Here is a 6,000-nt window from a genome sequence, read left to right as displayed (position 1 = left end):
AATCCATGTTTTTATCATTGTTGGGAGCCATATATGTTCGACAAACTCTTTGATCGAGTTGGTATGTATGACTCTATTTTGTCTTCAGGTCTGTCTTTTCTTTTCATTTTTTATGAGAATTATACGTCTCTCATTAAGGTCTCGTACATGGAGAATTAAGTCAGTGTCATCCTGATTATTGAAACCAAAATTTCAAAATTGTTTGGTAGATTATGTGCCCAAAATTGGTTTTTAATTAGTTTTATGCATGAAAACTGAAAATTAAAACACGCTCCTAAATAATTGGTTTTTAGTATGTTTGGTATTAAATTACTCACTCCGTCCCGCAATAGATGACCCATTTGAAAATGTGTAATTTTGACGTAACTTACTTTGACCATATTTTTCTTCTAATATACAAAGATAAATAATATCATACAAGATGTCGTTAGATTTGTCTCGATGAGTATTTTCAAAATATCAAATTTTCATAATTTTTTACTAATATATTATTCAAGATATTTAAGCTCAAAATTATTCACTGGCATGCGTAATAAGGTCAATTGTGTCAAGTATTAACAGACGGAGGAAGTATTGTTTTGTTGGGCACTTCCATGCTTATCATAAAAAGGTTTCTTGAGTAGGTACAAGTTGCACCAACTACATAGAAATGAATAAGCACAAGCTGATATCATATCCTACTTATCATTTTGCGTTTATTTATTCTAAATTTCCTTTTCAGAACTTTCAAGCAGGACGGCTTCAAGTATTTAAAGGGATCAAGATCAACTTTCTCATAATATTATTTTTATTAAATCAGGTATCTTCATACGTAACTTGCTGAGACTAATCTCTCAAACTTTGTGAGATCTAAATAGGTGACAAATTAAAAGTTTTAACGTTTTTGTGTGCCTAAGACTGGATTCGAACCAAGATCTTGATTAATTTAAAAGAGACTTATGATATCTCATCTAGCGTTGTACTTTCTAATAATATGAGATGCTTGTTTAATTTACGGTATGTATATAAATTAAAAAACTGAGTTAACCAACTAACAAAAAAGATATTACAATATAAAATTAAATCATATTTTTGGAAGTGGACGAATGATAGTAACATCTTGCATTACTCATTGACAGCATTAACAGCTTCTATTTTAATTTTAATGTGTTCTTGGCCCCTATGTTTTTGCAAATTTAAGATTTTGGTATTTCTTTTATAAAATTTCTAAAACATCCCTGACTTTTGAAAATTTCTGAAATTTTCCCCATACTAAATTTCATATTTGTTTTTGCTCATGTACCAATTTGAATAATGTGGTAACAAGTTTAGGGTACGCATCAAAAAAGAAAACAGTTTGCAAAAGAAAGATTTAAATTATTGGTATTTTTAAAAGAAAGATTTAATTCATTCACCAATTTTAAAATGTTTGGTATGTTTAAAATAATGAGGTAACAAGTTTAGAGTACGCATCAAAAAATAAAATAGTTTATTTTAATTTTGTTTGTTAAAATTATTTGAACATAATATATATCAAATTGATATCTTCTTTTACATACGATTAAGCGCAGAAGAAAAGCGGACAAATCCATCTTTTCCGATTGTGATTAATGATACAAATCAAATGAATAGTTAATTATAAATTTAGTTATCGCAGTCCTATGTTGCCTAAAGTTAGGCAATAGTTTAGTTTTCTTGGCATTTTGCAATGTTTTTATAATGATGATACTTTTTTTTTTTTTGAGGGATTTATAATGATGATACTTGTTGCTTTTGATTACGATGTTGCTTATCATCACTTAAATATTTGATTGTGTCAAACATCAATTTGCTGTCATAGAGATTGCCTCTTATGGTTGTCGCAATTTGTATACTTCCTTTTTTTAGTTGTAACAAAATTCAACATGTATTGTAATTCTTACTACTATAAGCTTTATTTCCTATGTTGATCTTTCTTGACAAAATATTTTTTAAAATTGTTATGTGTTGCTTAAGAAAATGTCCATTTTGTCAAACAATAATAAGATGTGTTGAGTTCACTCAAGGTGGTGTGATTAGGCTAATGAAGGTTGGTCTTTATCGCGTTAGGGTGTGAGTTTAACTCCACCCATCAATGTGAGAACTTTTTCTTTTTTAGATTATCTATAGGTATATATGTTGTAACTTTCTAAATGTTGTTTAAGTCTTGAGGTTTGTCACGACTCTTGTCAGTTTCCAAGGCCTAATTCACATAAACATTTTGGTGCAAAAGAATAGGGTGGTGTGATTGGTTATAGAAAGAAATTGAAAAGAGAAAAAGAGATGAAAATTAATTAAGAAAAGAGAAAGAAGCAAGAAATAGAGTAAATTTATTTTTTTACTGCTGAAGTCAAACTAACCCACTAAAATTGACATTGAGAAGAAATAAACATGAGACTTTAAAAGAATCACACTTCAAGATCTCAAGCTAACATCATGAGATCAATCCAAGAGGGTTAGTAGATTAAATATATTAATTGATATTAAAGAAAAGTAGAAGAACACAGTATAATTTATTTTTAAAATTACTAGAATACACTTAGATTTACAAACCAGTATCAACATTAACTTAATTTTTATAGGACCTTAATAAATTTATTTATTAGAATGTACATTTTATTTTATAATAGTACTATAAACTTTCTTAATATTTGAGATCATTAATTTTACTATTAATTAGTTTTCAAGGTTATTATTCTCAACATTACTACAAATGCAAGGGCATACAAGGAAAACAACAAAAGTAGAAGAGATGGCAACCGGTATCCTTTGAGAAGCGTTATAGTGTCAATCCTTATATCCGCGTTTATAAAAAATGACATACCCCAATCTGTATCCTTGTGGGCAACAAGTTTGGGGTCCTCTATCATAATCGTTGGGTTGCTAAGTGCTTGCAATTGCGTATATGAGTTTGTCTAATATAAACCTCTTAAAAATGGTGTAAGAATGAACCTTTATCTTTTTTAGTAAAAAAATTATTAGTTTTCTAAAATAGAAGAAATGTAATATTTTATCAAAATTTATTAAAAATAATAAAGTACACATTTGAATCAGATTCATATTAAATGTCCCCTTGTTTATCGGTGTTCTATTTGGTAGATCAAAATTGATCTTAAATCACTCTTATTTGGTAGATCAAAAAGAAAAAATGTTGTTACAGTTAGGACTCATTGTTCAATTTTGTCACCTTCTTTTTCTTATATATAAAAAAATATGCTTATAACATTTTATTAGATATCAATAATTGTTTTTTTTTTTAACAATCAAAAATGAGATATATTAACACGGACACTGTGATTGTTACAACACAATGTGTGCCAAAACAATCACGAAAATGTCAAGGTCCAAACAAAATTACAACCAAATTAGTCAATACCCAAACATGAAAGCGGGCTCGACCACCAATTCTGAGTACCAAAACTAAAAACAACATTACGAGCTTTTAACCACCACAAAGAAGATGATTTAACTTTATCTAGCATTTGTGGCAAAGAGCTTTGTCTATTTCTAAAGATCCTGTCATTCCGTTCATTCCACAACACCGAAACACAAAGCAGCCAAATCAAGTGGAAAAAAGAACGTCGGCCTCTCGAACAACCTGCATAATTAATAAATTGCAAAAAATGATCTGAAGTTGATTGAGAGTCGACCCCTACCACTCCGAGCCATGCCCGCACCAATGGCCATAAGGCACTAAAAGTTGGACAAGACAAGAACAAATGATTGACATCTTCAACGTTCCCGCATCCAGATACACACAACCGCGCCTCCAAAGGTAAAATGCCACGGTTTGCCAAATTATTTTTTGTAGGTAACCGATCCCTCAAAAGTCGCCAAGCAAGGATAGAGACTTTGATAGGCACCTGTTTATGCCAAATTAACTCCATATTTTGATGTAACTGGGGCTGCTCATGTGATGTCAGCGTGTCATAGACTCCACGTACGGTGTAACCACCATCCTGATTTGGTAACCACAGCCATCTATCTGTCACTGATTCCTGCAAGGAAATTGTAAGTAATAAAGCCCTACACTCCTCTACCAACTCTTCCTCCCAAGCCAACAACCGCCTACGCCACTGCCATGCCTCCCCACCCACATCCACCCCCAACAAGAACATATTCCTAACCGTGATTGATTTGTTAACAGCCAAGTCATAAAGGCGACTAAAACGGGCACGCAGCGGAACATCACTGCACCAACAATCACGCCAAAAATCTATTTCAGCACCGTCACCCACCCTCCTCCTAACACACGCCCCAAACCAGCCCTCTCCACCCTCACCTATCCCATCTCTAATCCTCACTATGACCATGAAGAACAACTCCGGCCCCCATCCTCCAAACCCCCATCCGCCACACCATACCTAGCCACCAACACCTTTCGCCACAAAGCTTCCCTATCTAGTAACAACCGCCAACACCATTTACCTAACAAAGCAATATTAAACTCTCTCAACCTCCTATTACCCAACCCTCCATACTCCTTCCTCAGACTCAAAGTATCCCACCTAATCCAAGAAATTTTTCTTTTATCCTCACTCCCCCCCACCCCCCCCCCCCCCCCCCCCCCCAAAAAAAAAAAAATTATTTAACAAAGATTCAATGGAAGAGATTATACCTGACGGAGCTTTGAAAAAGGAAAGTGCATAGACAGGTAGAGCAGTCAGGACGGACTTTAGAAGAATCAAACGACCACCGAAAGAAAGGAACCGACTATGCCAACCAGACAATCTAGTTTTAATACGATTAACAACAGGTTCCCAAAACAATAATCGACGCGGATCACCCCCAATCGGAAGCCCCAAATAGAGAAACGGGATTTTACCTACTTTGCGACCCAACACAGAAGCCGCTTCTGACAACCACGAATCATTAATGTTAACCCCTACCAGAGAACTCTTATGGAAGTTTACTTTCAATCCCGACATTGCTTCAAACAAAACAAGACCAGCCCTCAGCGCCCGCACATTAGCCCAACTTTTATTTTCAATAAGAAGCGTATCATCAGCAAACTGTAAATGAGACATAATCACGGGAGCCGCGCGCCCCACGCTATACCCCGTAAACAATCCTACTTCTACCAAAGGTTGCATCAACACATTCAAACCTTCTGCTGCCAATAAAAATAAAAAAGGAGATAAAGGGTCACCCTGACGTAAACCCCGTTCAAGAGGAAACTCATCAGTAGGGCTACCATTCACAAGAACTGAGGCAGTAGCGGTACCAACGCACTCTTTAATCCACTTGCGCCACAACGTCGGAAACGACATACTCCCCATAACCTCATCTAGGTACCCCCAATCAACAGAATCATACGCCTTTTCAAAATAGACTTTAAACAACAAGAGATCTTTCTTAGACTTCCTAGCCTTATCGACCACCTCATTAGCGATCAAAATTCCATCAAGAATTTGTCTGTCTTTAACAAAAGCAGACTGAACTTCTGCACAACACTCCCAATAACCTGCCTCAACCTGTTTGCTAGAATTTTTGCCAAAATTTTATACAGACTCCCCACCAACGAAATAGGACGAAACTCATTTAAAGATTGAGGACTAACAACTTTAGGAATTAGAGCTATGAACGTAGAGTTAATACCTTTCGATAATTTTCCATTCCTATGGAATTCAGTAACAAAACACACAACATCTGCTTTCATCTCGTGCCAAAAAGTCTTGATGAATCCCAAGTTGATACCATCTGGACCCAGACTCTTGAAGCTGTCACATTCCCACACCGCTGCCTTAAATTCATCCTCAGAAAAGGGTTTGATCAAGCCGCCCCTTTCTGTAAAAGAGAGTTTTCGAAACTGTAGGTGTCCCACACTCGGCTGCGACATTCTTGGGTCAAGAAAATGATTTTTAAAATGCGTGAACACTGCTTGACGGACTGGTTGAACACCCTCCACAACAACCCCATTTACCAAAATCGAAGACAAAGAATTTGATCTTCTTCTTGCGGCCAAAATAGAGTGAAAAAATTTGGAATTAGCGTCACCATCAC

Source organism: Medicago sativa, chromosome 7 (genome assembly GCF_051527215.1).
Source record: "Medicago sativa cultivar Bolivia chromosome 7, Bolivia_mono, whole genome shotgun sequence".
Classification (NCBI taxonomy): domain Eukaryota; kingdom Viridiplantae; phylum Streptophyta; class Magnoliopsida; order Fabales; family Fabaceae; genus Medicago; species Medicago sativa.
Note: the sequence above shows the minus strand (reverse complement) of the source record.